General features: G+C 41.4%; 1 pseudogene; it reads right to left on the reverse strand.

Annotated features, from left to right (window-relative positions):
• LOC146404502 (solute carrier family 68 member 1-like) overlaps positions 1-22,126 on the reverse strand; it is a 34,556-nt pseudogene extending 12,430 nt beyond the window's left edge.
• Between the last annotated feature and the right edge of the window lie 1,535 nt (positions 22,127-23,661).

The following is a 23,661-nucleotide window of genomic DNA, read 5'->3' on the forward strand; positions in this document are numbered from 1 at the left end:
TTCACACACAGTTACCTAATTGTCAGTAATGCCTCCAAAACCAAGAATCGCCAAGTTCTGTTGGTGCTAATGCTCTAACCTCTCTCGTGCCAGTCTCCTCCTCGCCTGTTCACGTGAATTGGCTTTAACTCAGGCCCACACCAGCATTTCTCTTATAAAACCAACTCATTGGCCTTTAAACTGTTCTTTCTCTCTGATTCAGCTAACTTCCCTTCAACATTCTCTGCACTTCAGGGTGATGCATTCAAAGGCAAATATGATATTATTAACCCTCGGTTTAACAATAATACTCCATTTCTCTTAGGCTCAAATCCAAACTTCTTAAACTCTGCTAAACCACGTGCAATTCCTCTAAGATGTCACATGGGCTCCGGCCTCTCTGTACTTGCACAGACGCCTAGTACATTTTCACAGTTCATCTGAGAGATCATTTCTTTACTACCCAGTCAGAGTTATATGCTCAGCCCATGTCTACCCCCACAGCATCCTACATTTCCTGCAACCAGCATTGTGATGTTTTACTGTAATTGACTTATTATAGTGGGGGCCGCATCTTTTTTCTCCTTATTCTTTGGGCTCAGCACAGGGGCTGGTATATACTTAAGTGTTCAGTAACTATTTATTGAATGAATGCCCCATTATTTCACGCATCCATGCTTGGTGCTACTGGTCATCTTCCCTGGGTACCTCCAATCTCCATTCACCGTATTTTTGCCTCCGCAGAAATGGCTGAAGCATCTTTTATCTAGCATCTTTTATCTATGTACAGTCTTCCCGGACTCAGTTTCTGTGGCAGTGTCTATCACAGCCGTCTTTTAGGCACTGTTAAGCTTGCATATACCTCCTTGGGGATTTTTTTTTGGGGGGGGGTTGTTTGTTTGTTTGTTTAAGGTCAGATCCATGGCATATGGAAGTTCCCAGGCTAGGGGTTGAATCAGAGCTGTTGCTGCTGGCCTGCACCACAGCCACAGCAACACTGGTTCCTTAACCCACTGAGCAAGGCCAGGGATTGAAACCACGTCCTCATGGATACTAGTTGGCTTTGTTACCGCTGAGCCACGATGGGAACCCCATCGGTTGCATATACTTCTAATAACAGCATCTACCACTTGGTGCTGCAACTACCTGTCTTCATGTCTGTCACCTTACCAGACTATAGGCTCCTTAGTTGGCAGCAGCCAATTTTATTTATCTTTGTATTCTGGGTACTTTTTCTATAGTAGGTGACTATTAACTAGGCTTTAATTTCCACCACCACCCCCTCATCTTCATTTTATACCAATGCCAGAATATTCTAAAACAAAATTCAGATTATGTCTTTCCTAGGTTTAAAAATCTTCAATGACTTCCTTTACCTACAATAGTCTTTCCTACAACATCTGTATTCCTGGTAATACATGTGATGATTTTCAGATGATACACATTAGTTCTTTTTATTTTATTTTATTTTTTTTGTCTTTTTTTTTTTTTTTTTTTTTTTTTTTTGCCTTTTCTAGGGCCGCACCCACGGCATATGGAGGTTCAGCTGTAGCCTCTGACCTACACCAGAGCCACAGCAACGCAGGATCTGAGCTGCATCTGCAACATACACCACAGCTCATGGCAACGCTGGATCCTTAACCCACTAAGCAAGGCCAGGGATCGAACCCGCAACCTCATGGTTCCTAGTCGGATTTGTTAACCACCAAGCCATGACGGGAACTCCTAGTTCTTTTTATTTTAATGGTTCTGTATTTTAATTGGGTTAGAAAAAGTGAACTCCATAAACAACAAGTTCCTACAGAATAGCACAGGGATGTATCTATTCAATATCCTGAGACAAACCATAATGGAAAAGAATGTAAAAAAGAATATGTGTATCTGTGTGTGTACATATATATAAAATTTTATGTATGTATGTGTATACATATATAATGTATGAATATATGTAAAACTGAATCATTTATGACACCTAAGATTTTTTTAAAGTGTGTGATTTAAAATGAATTAAAATAAAAATATTTCCTGCTGTACAGTACAGGGAATTATATCTAGTCACTTATGATGGAACATGATGGAAGATAATGCGAGAAAAAGAATGTATATATATGTGTGACTGGGTCACTTTGCTGTACAGTAGAAACTGACAGAACACTGTCAACCCACTATAATGGAAAAAATAAAAAGCATTAAAAACATAAAAAGATACAATAAAAGTACAGAGAGTACTCATATAACATAAGTATAAAAGCCATCATATGTGGGACACCCTGATGTATATAAGATTAATACAATTTAAATGCAGCATCAGTCCCTGACCTTTCTAGCCTCATCCGCCTCCCGCTGTCATCAAGCACAACATATCATATGTTAACTAAACTAAAGGTTTCCCATGTCTTATTTCCCTAATTCATCTATCATCTCTCAGCAGCCAGAGGGATGCTGTTAAATGATAAGTCAAATCGGGTCATTACTGTGATCCAAACTCTTCAGTCAGAAAGCTTTTATTTCTAGGACATGTAAGCTAAACTATAAGATGTACATAAATTATAAGATTATGAAATGCTACTATATCAGCAACTTAATCTTAAAATGGTTCAGAGAACAAAGTACATATATTTACATACATACAGATAAAGCCAATATGGCACAATGTTACAGCTATTGAATCTAAGTGAGCGTGTGGATTTTCCTCTCTATTTTTCTTTTAATTTCCTTTGTGTTTAAGATTTTTCATGAGTAAAAAGTTGTAAGGAAAAATAAAATGATTTGATGCATAGATAGAGGGATGGACACAGTGACCAAAATATACTAAAGCCACTATACTAAGATATAAATAGTTGAATCTAGGTTGTGAGTATATGAGTCTTCACTGTATTACTTTTTTCAACTTTTTTGTATTTTTTGTATATTTGAAAATATTTATAATAGAAATATGGGGGAGAGTTGTAAGAAAAAAGTTTAAAAAATAAATTCTTGTCTATGTAGAAAATCAAAAAAACCTAACAATTGAAAAACAAAAGCAAACAAACAAAAAACAACTCCTGGAACTAACAAGCATTTACAGGAAAATTGCAGGATACAAGATCAATAAAGAAAAGTCAGTCACTGGGAATTCCCACCGTGGCTCAGTGGTTAACAAATCTGACTAGGAACCATGAGGTTGCAGGTTCGCTCCCTGGCCTCGCTCAGTGGGTTAAGGATCCGGCGTTGCCATGAGCTGTGGTGTAGGTTGCAGACGCGGCTCGGATCTCACGTGGCTGTGGCTTTGGCATAGGCCGGTGGCTACAACCCTGATTGGACCCCTAGCCTGGGAAACTCCATATGCTAGGTGTGGACCTAGAAAAGACAAAAAGACAAAAAAATAAAAAATAAACTAATTAATTGAAAGCATAATCCTATTTACATTAGCAACCCCCAAGATGAAATACAAACAAAAGCTAACAAAGTATAAAGAAACCAAAGATGAACTAAATAAATGGAGAGCTAGTCCATGTTCATGGATAGCAAGACTCAGTATTAAGTTCTTCCTAACTTGATCTATAGATTCAACACAAGTCCTGACAAAATCCTAGAAGGTTATTTCGTGGATATCAGCAAACCATTCCTTTGTCTGGATGTACCCAGTGCTAAAAAGAAACGAGCTAGCAAGCCATGAAAAGAAATGAAGGAACACGAAATGCCTAACTGAAAGAAGCCAATCTGAAAAGGCTACCTACGGTATGATTCCTGCTATATAACATTCTGGAAAAGGCAAAAAATACGGAGACAGTAAAAAAAAGATTGGTAGTTTTCAAGGTTGGGGGGAAAGAGGAGTGGACAGGCAGAACAGAGGATGTTCAGGGCAGTGAAGCTACTCTGTGTAATACTATGGTGAACACAGGCCATTACACATTTGTCAAAACTCATGGAATGTAGGGGTACGGTCTTTAAGGCATTAGCCTGCTGTGGCCCCTGGCAAAGCAATAAATCTATCTTTTTTTCCTTAAAAAAAAAAAAAAACTCATAGAATGTATAACACCAAGCACAAACCCTAATGTAAACTATGGACTTTGGTGATAAGCATGTAGGTTCATGGATTATAACATATGTAATCACTCTGGTGGGGGATGTTGATAACGGAGGGAGCTGCTCGTGTGGGAGGGCAGAGAATTTATGGGAACTCTGTGTACTTTCTGCCCAATTTGGCTGTCACCCTATAACTGCTCTAAAAAATAAAGTCAAATAAACAAATGAGGAATTCCCACTGTGGTGCAAGGGGATCAGCAGCATCTTGGGAAGCACTGGGATGCAGGTTTGGATCCCTGGCCCAGCACAGTCGGTTAGGGATCTGGCGTTGCCACAACTGTGGCTCAGATCTGATCCCTGGCCTGGGAATTCCCTATGCTTCTGGGCGGCCCAAAACAAAACAAAACAAACAGGAGTTCCCGTTGTGGCTCAGCAGTAATGAACCCGACTAGGATCCATGAGGATGCAGGTTTGGTCCCTGGCCTCACTCAGTGGGTTAAGGATCTGGCAATGCTGTGAGCTGTGGTGTAGGTCGCAGATGTGGTATAGGCCAGCAGCTGCAGCTCCGATTCAACTCCCAGCCTGGAAACCTCCATATGCTGCATTAAACAAACAAAACAAAACAAAATGTACAAATCCTCCATCGTCTCACCGTCACCACTTACTTCATAGTGAAACCAAAGTGACAAAGGCAGGTACAGGACCTATGGGATTTGATCTCTTGCTTACTCTGCTCCAGCCACGCTGGCAGCCTCCTTGTCAGATCTAGCGCCAGGCATGCCATACCTCAGTGCTTCTGCATTCACTGTCCTTTCTACCAGGAACCCTCTTCCCCGAGAGCACCCTGGCTCCCTCCCAACTTTCTTCCCATCACCTTATTTAAAAAATGCAGCCTTCCTGTCCTCCGTGTTTTATTTTGCACCAAGGGTCTTCTCACCAACTAACATGCTATGTATTTTACTTCGTACATAGTATCATTAATTTCTTGCCTGCCTCCCTCCCACTAGAGTGTAAACTCTGTGGTTTTGCTCATTGCTGTTCATCACCTTATCACGGAGCCTAGGATGGGGCAGGCTCTTGGCATTTGCCGAGTGCATAAATGAATAGCTTACTGAGCGTTCGCTCAGGCTTCTAGACAGTTGTCATGCTGTCTTCTCTGCCTGGAATGACATTCCTCCGTGGTCAAGAAGGGAAATCCAACTCGGCCTGCAAAATTCAGCCTAAGAACACTCTCTTTTGCAAAGGGCCCCCTGACTTTAGGCAGACTGGGGCAGGAATCTCTTCTCTGCATTACCACAGTGCCCCATCATCACCACAGGCTGGTGGGGCCTTATCACAGTGTTTCAACATCCGTGGGGCTCCTTTCTTCATCTTGTATCCCCAGCACTTTGAACCTGGCAGATAAGAGCAGGCCCTCAGGCACATGTGTGGAATGAAATAATAAATCAACAAATGACTTAGACAAAGCAATCAATATGTGTGAATTATATAGACATTTGTGGCCTACATAAGGAATACCCTTCAAGATATTTTTATTGGGAGTTCCTGTTGTGGCTCAGTGGTTAACGAACCCGACTAGTATCCATGAGGACGCGGGTTCCATCCCTGGCCTTGCTCAGTGGGTTAAGGATCCAGCATTGCAGTGAGCTGTGGTGTAGGCCAGTGGCTATAGCTCTGATTGGACCCCTAGCCTGGGAACCTCCATATGCCCCAGGTGGGGCCCTAAAAAGACAAAAAAAAAGAGAGAGAGAGAGGAGATATTCTTATTGAAATTCCTTTGACATTAATACTTTTTAGTGTAGTTTACTCAAGATCTGTGAGTTAATGACTGATGATGTCCAAAGTCTAAGATATGGCCTAGTAATCAATGTAAAAGCCCACATTGCTGTCCCATTTCTATTACATTAGTTCAAAGGGGTTTTTTTGTTTTTTTTTGTTTTTTTTTTTTACCTTTTGTTTGGATTTCCACAGCCATACTGGTTTAGCCTAGAGAGTATCACCATGGGAGCTAAAGACTGAGCAGGTTTGGTAAACAGAGCATTGATGCCAAAGACCATTGAAGACAGGGGTGACCTGGAACAGAAAAAAAAAAGTAGCATGGATCTACAGCACACACAAATTACATGTGTGCATGTGTGTATGTGTACATACATATATATGCACACGTACAAGGACCTTTTGGTCTCTTCATGCCTCCTTGAGCCTAAACAGACATTAATAGAAATAGTACAGGTATACCTCGGAGATATCAGATGTTCCGCTCCAAAGCATCTCAATAAAGCAAATAGTGCAATAAAGCTAGTCACAGAGATTTTTTTGGTTTCCTGGTGCATGTAAAAATTATGTTCAGGATTTTCCATCGTGGCTCAGTGGTTAATGAATCCGACTAGGAACCATGAGGTTGCAGGTTCGATCCCTGGCCTCGCTCAGTGGGTTAAGTATCCGGCATTGCCATGAGCTGTGGTGTAGGTCGCAGAGACGGCTCTGATCCTGCATTGCTGTGGCTGCGGTGTAGGCTGACAGCTGTAACTCCGACTGGACCCCTAGCCTGGGAACCTCCATGTGCCACGGGTGTGGCTCTGGAAAAGACAAAAGACAAAAAAAAAAAAAAAAAAAAAAAATTATGTTCAGGGGAGTTCCTGCTATGGTGCAGTGGGTTAAGACTGCAACTGCGGTGGCTTGTAAGACTGCAACTGCGGTGGCTTGGGCCGCTGTGGAAAAGAGGGCTTGATCCCTAACTGGCACAGGTGTTAAAGGGTCCGGCATTGTCGAAGCTGTGGCATAAGTTACAGCTGTGGCTTAGATTCAATCCCTGGACCAGGAACTTCCATATGCCTTGGGGGCAGCTGTAAAATTAAAAAAAAAAAAATGTTCAGGGAGTTCCCTGGTGGCCTGGTGAGTAGGATGTAGTGATTTCACTACTGCAGCTCAGGTTCAATTCCTGGTCTGGGAACTGAAATCCCACATCAAGCCACTACATGCTACAGCCAAATAAAGTTTTAAAAATAAACTATAAGCAAAAATTATGTTCTCACTGTACTGTAGTCTGTTAAGTGTGCAATAGCATAATGTCTTAAAAAAATAATTGTACACTCCTTAATTAAAAAATTGTTGGGAGTTCCCTTTGTGGCTCAGTGGTTAAAGAACCCAACTAGGATCCATGAGGATGCGGGTTAGATTCCTGGCCCTGCTCAGTGGGTTAAAGATCCGGTGTTGCCATGAGCAGTGGTGTAGGTCGAAGACACTGATTGGATCCTGAGTTAGTGGCTATGACATAGGCTGGCAGCTGCAGCTCTGATTCGACCCCTAGCCTGGGAACTTCCATATGCCACAAATGCAGCCCTAAAAAGCCCAAAAAAAAGTTTATTGCTAAAAAATGCTAACCATCATCTGATAAAGCAGGGTTGTCACAAACCTACAATAAGGAAGTCTATTGATGCCACTTTTCCAATAGCGTTTGCTCACTATATGTCTCTGTATCATGTTTTGGTAATTCTTGCAATATTTCAAACTTGATCATTATTATATTTGTTACAGTGATCTGTGATCAATGATCTTTGATGCTGCTATTATAGTTTGGACATTTCATTTTTTAGCAATAAAGTATTTTTAAATTAAAGTATGTGCTTTTTTTTTTTGGTCTTTTTGCCATTTCTTGGGCCGCTCCCACGGCATATGGAGGTTCCCAGGCTAGGGGTCTAATCGGAGGTGTAGCTGCTAGCCAACGCCAGAGCCACAGCAATGTGGGATCCGAGCCGCATCTGCAACCTACACCACAGCTCACGGCAACACCGGATCGTTAACCCACTGAGCAAGGGCAGGGATCGAACCCACAATCTCTTGGTTCCTAATCGGATTCGTTAACCACTGCGCCACGACGGGAACTCCAGTATGTGCATTTTTTAGACATAATGTTATCGCACACTTCATAGACTACACTATAATGTAAACATAATTTTTATATGCACTGGAAAACCAAGAAATTTGTGCAACTCACTTTTCTTGCAATATTTGCTTTATTGCAGTGATCTGGAACTGAACCCACAATATTTCCAGTACCAAAATGTATTATTTCATTTAAGCTCCACAACAATCCCATGAGGAAGATACTACCACTCCTATTTTAGGGCTGAGAGGACAGATTAACTTGTTCACAGTCACACAGCTGGCAACTTGGAGAACTGAGATTCATACCTAAGTGCGTCCAATATGTTTTCTTTTTTATGGCTTCCCCTGAGGCATATGTAAGTTCTCAGGCCAGGGGTTAAATTGGAGCTTCGGCCTACACCACAGCCACAGCAATGCCAGATCTAAGCCATGTCTGCAACTTACACCACAGCTCATGGCAGTGCCGGCTCCTTAACCCTCTGATCAAGGCCAGGGATTGAACCGGCATCTTCATGGATAACAGTCAGGTTTGTTACCGCTGCACCACAACAGGAACTCCTTTCTGTCCAAATTTTATAAAGGATTACCCTAATGTGTTCTCAGTAAGAATCCTGCCATATTGTATTTTAGTAATTAAGTTATGTCACATTAAATGAATTAAGTGCATTGACTAAACTGAAATTTTGCCATATTTCAGCTAATGATGGAAATCTTGCAACTGAGGAGGAAGAAGAGGAGAAGAAAAAGGGGAGGTGAAAATAAGGAAGGAAGAAAGAAAATAAAACAGAAGATGAGGCCAGAGAATTGGAGGAAGATTGATTTTACGGTAAGAGCTTGCGTTTTGGAACTTCCTGTGTGGCTCAGTGGGTTAAGGATCCAGTGTTGTCACTGCAGTGGCTCTGGTCACTGCTGTGGCGCAGGTTTGATCCCTGGCCTGGGAATTTCCACATGCCACGGATGCAGCCACAAACCAAAAAAACATTCCTCTCTAATCCATAAAATAGGGTACACATCAGAAGATATTCACCAATCAAGTGAATTTTACAGCTGATCTAAATTGCTCATAATAACCATACCAAAGAACAAAACCTTTCATCATTAGCTTACACATTTTCAAGTAAAAGAGGATAAGATGGCCCTTGTTTTGTTTTGTTTTATTTTATCTTTTTAGGGCCGCACCTAGGCTAGGGTCAAATCAGAGCAGTAGCTGCTGGCCTATGCCACAGCCCCTGCAACATCATATCCAAACTAGGTCTCCAACCTACACCACAGCTCTCGGCAACCCTGGATCCTTAACCCACTAAGTGAGGCCAGGGATCGAACCTGCGTCCTCATGGTTCCTAGTCAGATTCATTTCTGCTGAGCCATGATGGGAACTCCTGGTCCTTGATTTTTAATTTTAATTTTTGTGATGTCGCAGAGCAAAGGTCATTTCGCCTTATCATCCAGTGTAATAACGCATATTGCAATATGCAGAACATAAAGCTATCTGAGACTTGACTTTGATTTCTGAGGTTTAACCTTGTAGCATTGGCTGTATGAAGCTGAGGGATAAAAAATTACGATGTCCCTTCAAAAGCAGGGAAAAGTTGCCCGGGGCCAACCATTATGAATATTCTATTATGTTTTGGAGTTCCCATCATGGTGCAGTGGAAACAAATCCGACTAGGAACCGTGAGGTTGCGGGTTCGATCCCTGGCTTTGGTCAGTGGGTTAAGGATCCTGTGTTGCCATGAGCTGTGGTGTAGGTCGCAGATGCGGCTGGGATCCTGAGTTGCTGTGGCTGTGGTGTAGGCTGGTGGCTACAGCTCTGATTAGACCCCTACCTAGCATGGGAACCTCCATATGCCGCGGGTTCGGCCCTAAAAAAGACACACACAAAAAACAAAAGACAAAAAAATATTATGTTCTGCTCTCTGATTCCCAGTAATGCCTCTTTGAGATGATCTCTCAGTTACGTGATTTGCAGCAGCAGTAGAACTGACACATGGAGACTCTGATAGGTCCCACCTCCATGTGATATTTTTATAGATAATATCTTAAAAGATATACTTACTGCCGATTGAACTTCAGTAAATCTGCATCAACCATGTTAGATAGTGGCAGGTTAAATAAGCAAAAGGAAGCTTTTGCAATCACCCTAGAAACAATTTTAAAATACATATATGAAATTCTATAACTCGGAGGCACAGATTTTGTTTAAAAACCAAACATCAAATAAAAGTCAACATTTGGCTTGCAAGAAGGAAAAATGAAATAATATACCATAAAAGTAAAGATATGTTAAACACACATGTCTATCCTACCAAAATATATGTAAAAATATATAATTATCTTTTAAAGATAAAATAATTACATTTTGAAATTTTTTATGTGTTTTTCTTATTCCCAAATGACTACCTGCTCATTAAATCTGCTTAAATAAATAAATAAATCTGCTTAAATTATAGATACATAGATTCTAAAGAACAAAACATGCCAGGGAAATTCATCAGACATTTTTCACTTTATTTTTCCCCTTTTTTTCTATAGTCGATCGCTGCCTTAATTAAAATGAATTTTCTAGCTTTATGAGCATGATAATCACATCATGGGGTTTTGGTTTATATTTTAAACAGAATTAGTGTGTTGTGAACTCCACAATCAAACAGAAGAAATGAGAATCAGCAATCCTGTTGTGGTTCAGTGGGTTAAGAACCTGGCTAGTATCCATGAGGATGTGGGTTCAATCCCTGGCCTCGCTCATTGGGTTAAGGATCTGGCGTTGTCATGAGTTGTGGTATAGGTTGCAGACACAGCTCAAATCTGGTATTGCTGTGGCTGTGGTGTAGGCCAGCAGCCACAGCTCCGATTTGACCCCTAGCCTGGGAACTTCCATATATCAAAAAAAACAAAACAAAACAAAAAGACAAAAGAAGAATCAAGAAGTTCCCACTGTGATGCAGTGGGTTAATGATCCAGCTTGTCTCTTGTGGAGGTGCCAGTTTGATCTCCAGCCACAGGTAGACCCTAAAAAGAAAAAAAAAAAAGAAGAAGAAATGAGAATACATTATCTCTTCTTCACATAAACATATAAATTTTAAAATTATCTTTGATAAGAGAAGTCAAGTACAGCAGATTTAACTGTTTTCTTTCTTTCCTTTTTTTTTTGGTCTTTTTAGGGCCACACCCATGGCATATGGAAGTTCCCAAGCTAGAGGTTGAATTGGAACTACAGCTGCCAGCCTACACCACAACTCATGACAAATGCCAGATCCTTAACCCACTGAGCGAGGCCAGGGATTGAACCCACGTCCTCGTGGAGACTAGTAAGTTTTTGTTACTGCTGAGCCGCAAAAGGAACACCTTCACTTTTTTTCAATTTAAATTTATAATATAATGCTTATGTTTGCTAGTTCTTTATCATAAGCTAGGGGAAGATAGATTATCATCTTAGATTTCTTTTGCACAATCTCTATCCCATGCAAAAAAACAAATGAGCTAAGTATTATATATGTAGTAAGTGTAAATTCATATATCTATAAATTCATATATATATAAATTTAGGGCTGCACCCACAGTACATGGAAGTTCCCAGGCTAGGGGTCAAATCGGAGCTGCAGCTGCCGGCCTATGCTCAGCCATAGCAGTGTGGGATCCGAGCTAGGTCTGAAACCTCCCTCACAGCTCAGTTTGCAGCAACGCAGATCCTTGACTCACTGAGTGAGGCCAGGGACCAAACCCACATCCTCATGGATACTAGTCAGGTTCATTACTGCTAAGCCACAACAGGAACTGCAAATTCCAATATAGTTTAATTGGAGGAGCATTTTTGAAGTCTTCTATCTAGTTCAACATCACAGCTGATATAGAAATCTCTTGATATCAAGTTAGGGTAAGTTAACTATAAAGGGACATCTAACACTTTAAGTATGATAGAAGAATAAAAATGGGGGGAAAGGTGAAGCAACATTTTTTTCCTTCTGAAAATCACTATAAAATGTCCTTTTAAATATGATATAGCCAGGGCCACCACTGCAGATTTATAGAATAATTATCTATGTAAGGTTCTAATATCTTGAGGTTTTATGGAGATTCAGTCCTTTGGGCTACTTACTATGCTTTCAACTACGAATTTGCTCGAAATGCAAATAAGTCTTCATGAAAAAATTTTCAAACTGTTTCGGCAGGGACCTGGAGTAGAATTTATTAATTCATTCACTCAAGACACATTTTTCTAAGGACCAACTAATTGCAGGGACTGTAGTAGATAATGGGGCCACAGTATTAAGAAGTAGACATTGGAGTTCTCGTCGTGGTGCAGCAGAAACAAATCTGACTAGGAACCATGAGGTTGCGGGTTTGATCCCTGGCCTCACTCAGGGGGTTAAGGATCTGGTGTTGCCATGAGCTGTGGTGTAGGTCGCAGACGCGGCCCGGATCTGGCATTGTTGTGGCTGTGGTGTAGGCCAGCAGCTACAGCTCCAATTCGACCCCTAGCCTGGGAACCTCCATATGCCATGGGTGCGGCCCTAAAAAGCAAAAAGAAAGAAAGAAAGTAGACATTATTCATAATAAGCACAGTCCAGTGGGAGGCCACGGGCAGTCACAGTTGGGGAATATATGCTACAGCAGAGATAAGCCTAGGCCACTGGGGTCATGTTGGAGGGACACCCAATCCAGATGAGGAAATCGAGGAAGACTTTCCTGAAAGCACATCCCTGAATTGCAGCCTAAAGAAACACTAGGAGAGAGCCCTGTGAGATTATTGTTATTATTTTTTTTAAGGGCAGCATCAGCGGCACGTGAAAGTTTCCAGGCAGGGGTTGAATCAGGGCTACAGCTGCCAGCCTACACCACAGCCTCAGCAACACAGGATCTGAGCCACGTCTGTGACCTACACTACAGCTCATGGCAACACCGGATCCTTAACCCACTGAGTGAGGCCAGGGATTGAACCCGCATTCTCATGGAACCTAGTCCAGTTTGTTAACAGATGAGCCATGAAGGGAACTCCTGAGAGCCATGTAAGATCATGGTGAAACAGCCAAGACATGGAAACAATCTAAATGTCCACCAACAGATGAATGGATTAAGAAGATGTGGTATATATACACAATGGAATACTACTCAGCCATAAAAAGAACAAAATAATGCCATTTGCAACAACATGGATGCAACTAGAGATTCTCATACTATGTGAGGTAAGTCAGAAAGAGGAAGACAAATACCATATGATATCACTTACTTATATGTGGAATCTAAAATATGGCACAAATGGAGTTCCTGTCATGGCTCAGTGGTTAACGAATCTGACGAGGAACCATGAGGTTATGGGTTCGATCCCTGGCCTTGCTCAGTGGGTTAAGGATCTGGCGTTGCCATGAGCTGTGGTACAGGTTGCAGATGCGGCTCGGATCCCATGTTGCTGTGGCTGTGGTGTAGGCCAGTGGCTACAGCTCCAATTCAACCCCTAGCATGGGAACCTCCATATGCTGCAGGAGCAGCTCTAGAAAAGGCAAAGAGACAAAAAATAAAAATAAAATAAAATAAGGCACAAATGAACCTATCTACAAAATAGAAACAGACTCAGACATAGATAACAGACTTGTGGTTGCCAAGGAAGAGGGAGGAGAGAGTGGGATGGACGGGGTGTTTGGAGTTAGTAGATGCAAACTATTCCATTTAGAATGGATAAGCAGTGAGGTCCTACTGCACAGCACAGAGAACTACATCCAGTCTCTTGGGATAAAACATGATGGAAGATAATATAAGAAAGGGAATGTGTGTGTGTGTGTGTGTGTGTGTGTGTATGAATGACTGGATCAATTTGCTACACAGCAGAAATAGGCACAACACCTTAAATCAACTATACTTTAATTTTTAAAATGGGAAAAAATAAAGCTGCTTGCTTGGCGACCTCATCAGAAAGCTGATTTCCTTTAAAAAAAAAAAAAAAAGATTACAGTAAAAGCTTTTCAGGCACAGAATGATGCATGTTGGACACAGAGGTGCTTGAATCAGGCACAGCAGTGTTTCTTCTATGGCAGGGAGTTCCCTGTTAGTGAGGAGTAACCAGAAATGAGGATGGAGAGGCAAACAGGGCCTGAAGAACACAGGATCTCATATATCAGCATTTGGATAATATCTTTAAAGCAGTGAGAAGCCACTTAAGAATGTTAAGCAGGAGTTCCCATTGTGGCTCAGCGGAAACGAATCTGACTAGCATCCATGAGGACGCAGGTTCAATCCCTTGCTTCAGTCAGTGGGTTAAGGATCTGGCATTGTTGTGAGCTGTGGTGTAGGTCGCAGATGAGGCTTGGATCCCATGTTGCTGTGGCTGTGGCCGTAGACTGGCAGCTGCAGCTCTGATTCGACCTCTAGCCTGGGAGCTTCCATGTGCTGCAGGTGCAGCCTCTAAAAGGCAAAGAGCCAAAAAAAAAAAAAAAGAAGAAGAAGAATCCAGCAGAAGGGAGGGAAGGAGGGAAGGAAGGAAGGAAAGCAAGAAAGGAGGAAGGGGAAAATTTTACTGTAATTTAGAGATTGGCACTGGCATTTACTTACATGATAATAGTGAGATAAAGAGCCAAAAAGTAATAGTGGTGCTGTCCAGGAAGTAACATGACAATGGAGGCTGTTCCTTCGAGGTAGAATGAAAATAAGATAATTTTATAGTCACCAAACTTCTTCAGCCAGGACTGGCCGATAAGTACAAGGCACTGAAATGGAAACAGATCGGTACCGTGTTAAGGTTGAACCCCATGAATTATGCTTATTCTTCCTGACCTCAATATAAACGTTCTCAGCAAAAAATAAATTTGATTCTAAATTATAGCGGATGAAACATACAACGAATACTATTTATCATGGTTAGATATGTTATTATACATTTATATCCATAAAAATTGACGAAGGGCAGTCATATCCTATAAATATCAAAGATACAGCTATTACTTCCTATAAAATGAACAAACTTGGAAATGGTTTCCTATGTTTTAATTTTTTCACTAACAAGAAAAGGTTTTTACTAACATCAGCTATATGAAAGAACCATCACTTCCAAACAACTGACATTGCTTTATTGCAATGTGAAGAGGCCAACTCAAATCTTAGATAAATCCAGATTTTAAAATTTGGGATGAAAGCCCAGAATTCACCTGGGGCACAGTAAGTAAAACAAATATTTATCAAATAAATATTTCAGTAATTTTCTTACTGTAATATAAGTCTGAAATGTACTTTTTACTCCTAAAATCAAGCACTAGAGATAAACAGTCGTTTAGAATTTGATTTACATTTCTGGTTGTTTCCTGCCTAATCTTATCTACGTCCATAATTCTGAGAGATTCATGTGGAGAGCTCAGTCACTTTTTTTTTCTGCATTTCTTTCTACCAATGAAAAAGTTCATTGTTCTAAACTCAAAAGCTGGCGCTAAATATACATATGTATATTAACAATGATTAGAAGGTATTCTTTGTTTTCAAAAAAAAGTACATTATTGGAGTTCCCACTGTGACTCAGCAGGTTGAGAACCTGACTAGTATCCATGAGGATGCAGGTTCAATCCCTGGCCCCCTCAGTGGATTAAGGAGCCAGCATTGCCACAAGCTGCAGTATAAGTGGCAGATGCAGCTCAAATCCAGTGTTGCCATGGCTGTGGTGTAGGCTGGCAGCTGCAGCTCCGATTCGACCCCTAGCCTGGGACCCTCCATATGCCACAGGTGCAGCCAGTAAATTAAAAAAAAAAAAAAAAAAAAAGGCAGTACTTTGTTTAACCCTGAAACATTTTCACTAATCAAATGTCCACACACACTAGATTTAGAAGAGAATTTTGGGAGTTCTTGAGGTGGCTCAGCAGAAACGAATCTGATAGTATCCATGAGGACATGGGTTCCATCCCTGACCTTGCTCAGTGGGTTAAGGATCTGGCGTTGCCATGAGCTGTGGTGTAGGTCGCAGACGACTCAGATCTGGTGTTGCTGTGGCTGTGGTGTAGGCCAGTGGCTACAGCTCCAATTCGACCCCTAGCCTGGGAACCTCCATATGCCTCGGGTGCAGCCCTAAAAAGCAAAAAAAAAAAAGTAATACTGGCTGTGATTGATGTGACCCATGGCATTTCTTAGAGTTCTATAAGATGAAGTATGTAAAACACCCCAGCAAGTCCTCTTATATTCCTGTATATAATAATGTAAATTTCCACAGTTTCACATACTGACATGAAGCTTCTTTTTCTCCGACTCCAATACATAAATACTACACGAAATACAAGAAAGTAATAATGGAGAAATGTGGAGCAAAGTGGACAATGAAAGATTTTGAAACCAGATGTCTCTGGGTCTGAATTCCAGCTTTGCCACTTCTACCAACTGTGTGTTCAGAGACGAGTTACTTAACCCAAGAGGCATTTCCTCCTGCTAGCACTTCCTCCCTGTCTGTCTCTTTGTCTCTGTCTGCCTGTCTGTTTCTCTCATCATATAAAATACTCTATTATTATTATTATTATTATTTTGTCTTTTTAAGGCTGCACTTGCAGCATATGGAAGTTCCCAGGCTAGGGGTCACATTGGAGCTGTAGCTGCTGGTCTCCACCACAGCCACAGCAACTCAGAATCCGAGTTAAATCTGCCATCTACCCCACAGCTCACAGCAACACCAAGATTCCTTAACCCACTGAGCGAGGCCAGGAATAGAACCCACGTGCTCATGGATACTAATCAGGTTCATTATCGCTGAGCTACAATAGGAACTCCAGTCATTGTTATTATCATTGTGTCCAATATGTAAAAATATATGAGCCAATGACAAGTAATATGACAAAAAAGAAAAGAAAGAGACTGCTTCTTTTACTAAAATAACACCTTCTACAAACTGAGGATTTGGGCTCTCCATTCATATGTTTACTGAGTAGAAGTTTGTGAATAATGTGTTCCAGCACAAGTGTTCGCAAACAGATGCCAAAGAAGCCTAAATCAAAACAGAGATAAAGGCAGTGCTATGTTTACAGTGAACGTTTCATAAATATTTGCTGCCTGAGTCTTAATAATGAAAGCTAATATTTCTAGAGTGCCAGGAACCAGTTTAAGTCCTTTGTATGTCTTACTTCATTTAATCCTCATAATAACTCTATTACGTGGGGACCATTTTTAGTCTCATTTTACAGATGAGGAAACAGAGACACAGAGAGCTTTAGTAACCTCCCCAGGGTCACACAGCTAAGAAGTGGCGAGCCACACTCCTCCGCAGCAGACTCCGTGATCCTAACCATTTACTACTCTGCCTCTCTAAGGAGAGTAGCATGTGGAAGAATCACTGAGCTATTAAAACAGTTTTAGAGAGAGAGAGCTCATTCTTTTCTACTTTCATTTATTCACCTCCTCAAAGAGAAAGCCACTGAGAACAAGAAAATACAGTGCTGAGCCGGCGTTACTATATGCAACAGGTAGAATGTTTTTTAATTCTGTTTTTGTTTTTGCTTTGGCCACGCCTGCGGCATGCACGAGTTCCTAGACCAGGGACTGAACTCACACCACAGCAGTGACCCAAGCCCCTGCAGTGACAGCGTTGGATACTTAACCTGCTGCACCACAGGAGAGCTCCCCAACAGGCAGGGTATTAATGTGACTTGGCCAATAAATAACAAATTCCCAAGAGCTGTCATTATTTTCCCTAATAAGGTATATCTGTCCCTTCCCTAGACATTAGGAATAAAATTTAAGGGAGTTCCCGTTGTGGCTCAGGGGAAATGATTCTGACTAGCATCCATGAGGACACAGGTTCAATCCCTGGCCTCACTCCATGGGTTAAGGATCTCCATGGGTTACCGTGAGCTGTTGTGTAGGCAGCAGATGTGGCTTGGATCTGGCGTTGCTGTGGCTGTGGTGTAGGCTGGCAGCTACAGCTCTGATTCAACCCCTGGCCTGGGAACTTCCATATGCCACAGGCGTGGCCCTAAAAAGACTTTAAAAATTAAAAAATAATAAAATTTAAAACAACCCAAATGCTCATTAAAGAGTGAAAGGGTAAACCGCACTGGTATACCCATACAATGGAATACTATTTGGCAATAAAAAGGAATGCAATATTAATACCCACAACAACATGACTGAAGATCTGTAGTGAGTAAAAGCAGGTAGGTGGTGACCTGGGAGTGAGGGAGGGTAGGGAAGGGTTAGAGGGATGGGTGACAAAGCGTAAGAACACTTTGCTAGGTCAAAATGTACCAAATTGTATAGTTTAAATATGTATAGTTTATGGAAAGTCAATCATACCTCAATAAAACCATTACCAAAAAACTGCCTTTATTTCTACTCTTCTTTTTTTTTTTTTTTTTGAGAGGATGAAATGTTCTACAATTGATTGTTGTAATGGTTACACATACCTGTGAATATACTAAAAACCACTGAATTATTTACTTTAACTGGGTGAATGAATTATATAGTATATGAATTACATCTCCATGAGGCCGTTTAAAAATATTTATCTACTCTTTTCTTACAGAAATATTTTATTATTTCTCTATTTTTACGGCTAAACCTACAGCATATGGAGGTTCCCAGGTTAGAGGTCGAATCAGAACTATAGGCCCCCCCCCCCGGTCTATGCCACAGCAATGCAGTATCCGAGCTGCATCTGTGACCTACACCACAGCTCATGGCAATGCCAGATCCTTAATCCACTGAGCGAGGCCAGGGATTGAACCTGCGTCTTCACGGATACCATCAGATTCATTTCCGCTGAGCCACGATGGTAACTCCAGAAAAATTTTATGGAAAAGTTTAACAAATTTACTTTTACTTAGAGAAGAGAAGATACTGTAGGAAGTATATGATTAAAAGTGGGAATGTATATATAGCCTAAATAATAAATAAAGGCAAGAACTCAAACAGCTCCCACTTCTGGGTCACTAAACACAGGAGCAAATAGCTTGACAAACCTCAAAATTGTCAGAAAGGGAGAGCATCACTTTATTATGCACACACAGCACCTGGGCCTATACTGATAAGCCAAAAATGAAACTCTATTTGGTAAACTCTGCTAAACAAACCATGTACACACAGGTCTGTTTTTAAACTGCAGGACTGTAAAGGCCTCTGAGCCTCCCTTTTCTCATTTGTAAGGATAAGAGTCGAGGATTACATGAGATAATGTATACCCGGTGCTTGGCATAGTCCAGGGCACCCAGTAAGCACTCTAACTGGGAGTTATCTCACAGACAAGGAGAACAGACTTGTGGTTTGCAAGGGGGAGGGGGTGGGGAGGGGGAAGCTGGGGTTAGCAGATGTAAGCTGGTATATCTTAATATACTATATTTGCAGATATGTGGAGCCATTACAACAATCAATTTTAGAACTTTTCATCCTCTCCAAAAAAAAAAGGGGGGGGGAGAGTAAAAATAAAGGCAGATTTGGGTTATGGTTTTATTGAGGTATGACTGACTCTCCATAAACTACACATATTTAATCTGTACAATTTGGTACATTTTGACCTATCCATGCACCGTGAAACCATTACTACAATCAAAAGCGTAAACATACTCATCACTCTCCAAAGTGTTCTTGCACTTTGTCACCCGTCCCTCTAACCCTTCCCTACCCTCCCTCACTCCCAGGTCACCACCTACCTGCTTTTAGTCCCTGTAGATCTTCAGTCACGTTGTTGTGGGTAGTAATATCACATTCCTTTTTATGCCAAATCCTGTTCCATGGAGGGGAGAAACATCAGGGTCCTGCTGTATCGCACAGAGAACCAGAGTCAACATCCTATGATAAACCACAATGGAAAGGAATATTTTTAAAAAAGAGTGTGTGTGTATGTGTGTGTATATGTGTGTGTGTATATGTATGTATAACTGAGTCACTTTGCTATAGAGCTGAAATTAACACAATATTGTAAATCAACTATACTTCAATTTTATTTTTTTAATGATGTTTATTTTTCCCATTAGCATTGGTTTACAATGTTCTGTCAGTTCTCTACTGTCCAGCAAAGTGACCCAGCCACACACACACATATATGCACATTTTTTTTCTCACATTATCCTCCATCGCATTCCATCACAAGTGCCTAGATACGGTTCCCTGCGCTCTACCGCAGGATCTCATTGCTTATCCACCATTGCATTTGGAGCGGATATACTCCAATTTTAATTGAATATTAAATGTTATGGTGTATACAGTCCCAAACTAGGAGAAGGCCCTGAGCTAATGGCAGAAAAACAAATTCTATCCCATACACTTTGCTTAAGAAAGTATGGCAACACTTAAAACATTCCCTATTTCTACCCCACATGGTTTAAATACTTTTGAAAGTTAGCAAACAGTAAAAAAAAAAAAAAAAAAAAAAAAAAAAAAAAAAAAAAAGTCTATCTCTGAAGAGTACAGATAACATATTTAAATTGTGAAAACTGGAAAAAAGCCATATCACAGGCTAAGTTAAGGCATGTTTTTGGAGGATACATTGAAGTTAGGGAAGCAGTTTTATTCATCAACGCTCTAAATCGGGTCAGAGGTTTTGGTAGAGATTTTGGTAGAGTTTTTGAAGGAGGACACGCCCTCTGCAATAATGGTCATGGCCATGGAATTTCACTAACCCTCTGGAATTCTAGAACTAAGTCTTCTCTCCAGGTGTTTTTGAAACCTGACTTCAGGAATTCATGAGCAAGTACCTCTTCCCTGTAACAGTCACAGGAACCTTAAATGTCAGGATAAAGAAGATGACATGCTTATAGGAAGCCATGCATTTTCTTTCTTTTTTTTCTTTTTTTTTTTTTTTTTGTCTTTCTGCCTTTTCTTGAGCCACACCCGCAGCATATGGAGGTTCCCAGGCTAGGGGTCCAGTCAGAGCTACAGCTGCCGGCCTACACCACAGCCAGAGGAACGCGGGATCCGAGCCACATCTGCGACCTACACCACAGCTCACGGCAACGCCAGATCCTCAACCCACTGAGCAAGGCCAGGGATCGAACCCGCAACCTCATGGTTCCTAGTCAGATTTGTTAACCACTGCACCACAATGGGAACTCCGAAGCCATGTGTTTTCTTCCGTAGCTCTGTGGAGGTTTAAATGAGGAAGCTCAGGGGAATAAAATTCAAAAGCCAAAAGGTTCAAAATATCACACTGCTCAACTTTCATTGGGTCCACCCTCCTTGTTTTCCCTTGCATCTCTTGTTTCCATTATGTTGCTACTGAATCTTTTATAATGTCTGAGACTCTGAATCTTTGGGTCTCTTAATAAAGGTGAGTCATTTTTTTTTTTTTCAAACTACTGATATAATCAGGTTTTCATTCCTCAGGCAGGACAGACTTATATCTGTAATCCCTGTTGGAAGATACAGGAAGAATCATGGCGTTCTCACTGTGGCTCAGCACGTTAAGGATCCAGCACTGCCGCAAGCTGCGGCGTAGGTCACAGATTCGGCTTGGATCCAGTGTTGCTGTGGCTGTGGCACAGGCCAGCAGGTACCACTCCTATTCGACCCCTAGCCTGGGAACGCCTATATGCTACAGGTGCAGCCCTAAAAAGGAAAAAAAAAAAAGAAAGAATCCTCACGTACCTGTGGACAGGTAAAGCCTGCCCCATACATGATGCTCCTTCTGGAAAAATGAGGGACATCCTGGCGAATGAGGTTATCAACAAAGATCATCATGAAGTTATTAAAGAAGGTCAAATGGAAGACTTGGAAGAAATTCATTATCAGAAAAAGGCAAAAGTTTCTCTGGGTCAAGATTTGTCTCATCAATGAAACAGTGGAGGTCCGGGGAGACCCTCTTCGCTTTCAGAGAAGAGGTTTTCCTCGGGGCTTCTCTTGGGTTCTAAGCGGCTCATGTGCTAAAGGCTGGTGGTAGCAAGCATGGCAATGACAACAGCGATGGCCTGAAAATTGAGCACAAATTCCACGTTATCAGAGACGAGGCCACAGAAAAGGAGACTGGTGGATCCCACCAGTGAGGCCACTTGGTTGGTTTTAACAAACTGAAGCCGACTTTCGTATCTGGTGAAGATTTCAGCAAAGAGCACACATTGAGCTTGCTGAACAAAGGTAAGCGTGCCGTCGAAAGCACATGATGATACCATACCACAAGGTGCAGCCTGCTCAGCCAGTCACCTTCGTGATAGTATTTCCCAGGAAACCAAGGCAGCAGGAAGGCTACTGCATATAGAGGGGCTCCGTGCAGAACAGAACTCTGACGATTAGAACAGCAGTCAGCCTTAGAGTTGTTGTGAAAATACCCAGTCAGGTCATTAAGAGCGTTCCAGATCATTAAAATCATCTAGGAGAAAAACAAAACAGGATTATTTTCTTGTATTTTATTACTGATGAAAAGGACCCTGGAATTTTTAATTAATGTGCAGTAACCAAAGTTGATCAGTTAAAAAAAAAAAAAAAAGACCATTGCTTTCAGCAGGGGGTGTACATACTGAAAAATGAATAATAACAACAGCTTGCTGTACAGCAGAAATTGGCACCACATTGTAAATCAACTGTACTTTAATTTAAAAAAAAAGCTACTACTCCCCAAACCAGTGTGCATTCACTCTGTGTCTATGCAATAAACAAGTTTTTACATGAATTATTTCATTAAAACCTTCGAATAACCCCACGCTGCAGGTACTATTATTAGCCCTTTATCAGAAAACTGCGGGCTGGAGAAGTTAAGCAACTTGCCTGGATAATAAATGACTGAGCCAGGGTCTGAGCCAGTATGGCTGTCCCCAGGGTCTGTGCTTTCAATCATGATGCTAGACTATCTCCCCACGAGGCACATGGCCGTGCCTCTGCAGAGAGCAGTGGTCTGTTTACAGACCGTGGCACAGTTTTACACAATTCCATCAGGAAAGGTTAAAATACTAGCGTTCGCCATCTCGAACTGGCAAAACCACTTATTAGATCAAAGATATTGGTAGTGGTAGTAAACAAGTAACATGATAAAATATACATTTTTTGGTTTGTTTGTCTTTGGTCTTTTCAGGGCCACACCCTCGGCATATGGAGGTTCCCAGGCTAGGGGTCTAATCGGACCTACAGCTGCCAGCCTATGCCACAACCACAGCAATGCCGGATCCAAGCCACATCTGTGACCTACACCACAGCTCACAGCAACACCAGATTGTTGACCCACTGAGCGGGGCCAGGAATCGAACCCGCAACCTCGTGGTTCCTAGTCAGATCCGTTTCCACTGAGCCACAACGGGAACTCCAAAATATATGTTCTTTTAAGACCATCCTGACTCTCTAAAGGTAATAATACAATTTGTGAGTACCATGGGCCATTTCAAGACACAGAATATCTCTTTTTTTTTAATAATTTTTTTTTTATTTTCCCACTGTACAGCAAGGGGGTCAGGTTATCCTTACATGCATACATTACAATTACATTTTTCCCCCCACCCTTTCTTCTGTTGCAACATGAGTATCTAGACATAGTTCTCAATGCTATTCAGCAGGATCTCCTTGTAAATCTATTCTAAGTTGTGTCTGATAACCCCAAGCTCTAGATCCCTCCCACTCCCTCCCCCTCCCATCAGGCAGCCACAAGTCTCTTCTCCAAGTCCATGATTTTCTTTTCTGAGATGTTCATTTGTGCTGGATATTAGATTCCAGTTATAAGTGACATCATTTGGTATTTGTCTTTGTCTTTCTGGCTCATTTCACTCAGTATGAGATTGTCTAGTTCCATCCATGTTGCTGCAAATGGCATTATGTCATTCTTTTTATGGCTGAGTAGTATTCCATTGTGTATATATACCACATCTTCCGAATCCAGTCATCTGTCGATGGACATTTGGGTTGTTTCCATGTCCTGGC

This window comes from Sus scrofa, chromosome 3 (assembly GCF_054392235.1).
Source record: "Sus scrofa isolate SSC_HxYL_T2T_F1_AM1 chromosome 3, Sscrofa_HxYL_maternal_Yorkshire_Landrace_v2.0, whole genome shotgun sequence".
Taxonomy (NCBI): domain Eukaryota; kingdom Metazoa; phylum Chordata; class Mammalia; order Artiodactyla; family Suidae; genus Sus; species Sus scrofa.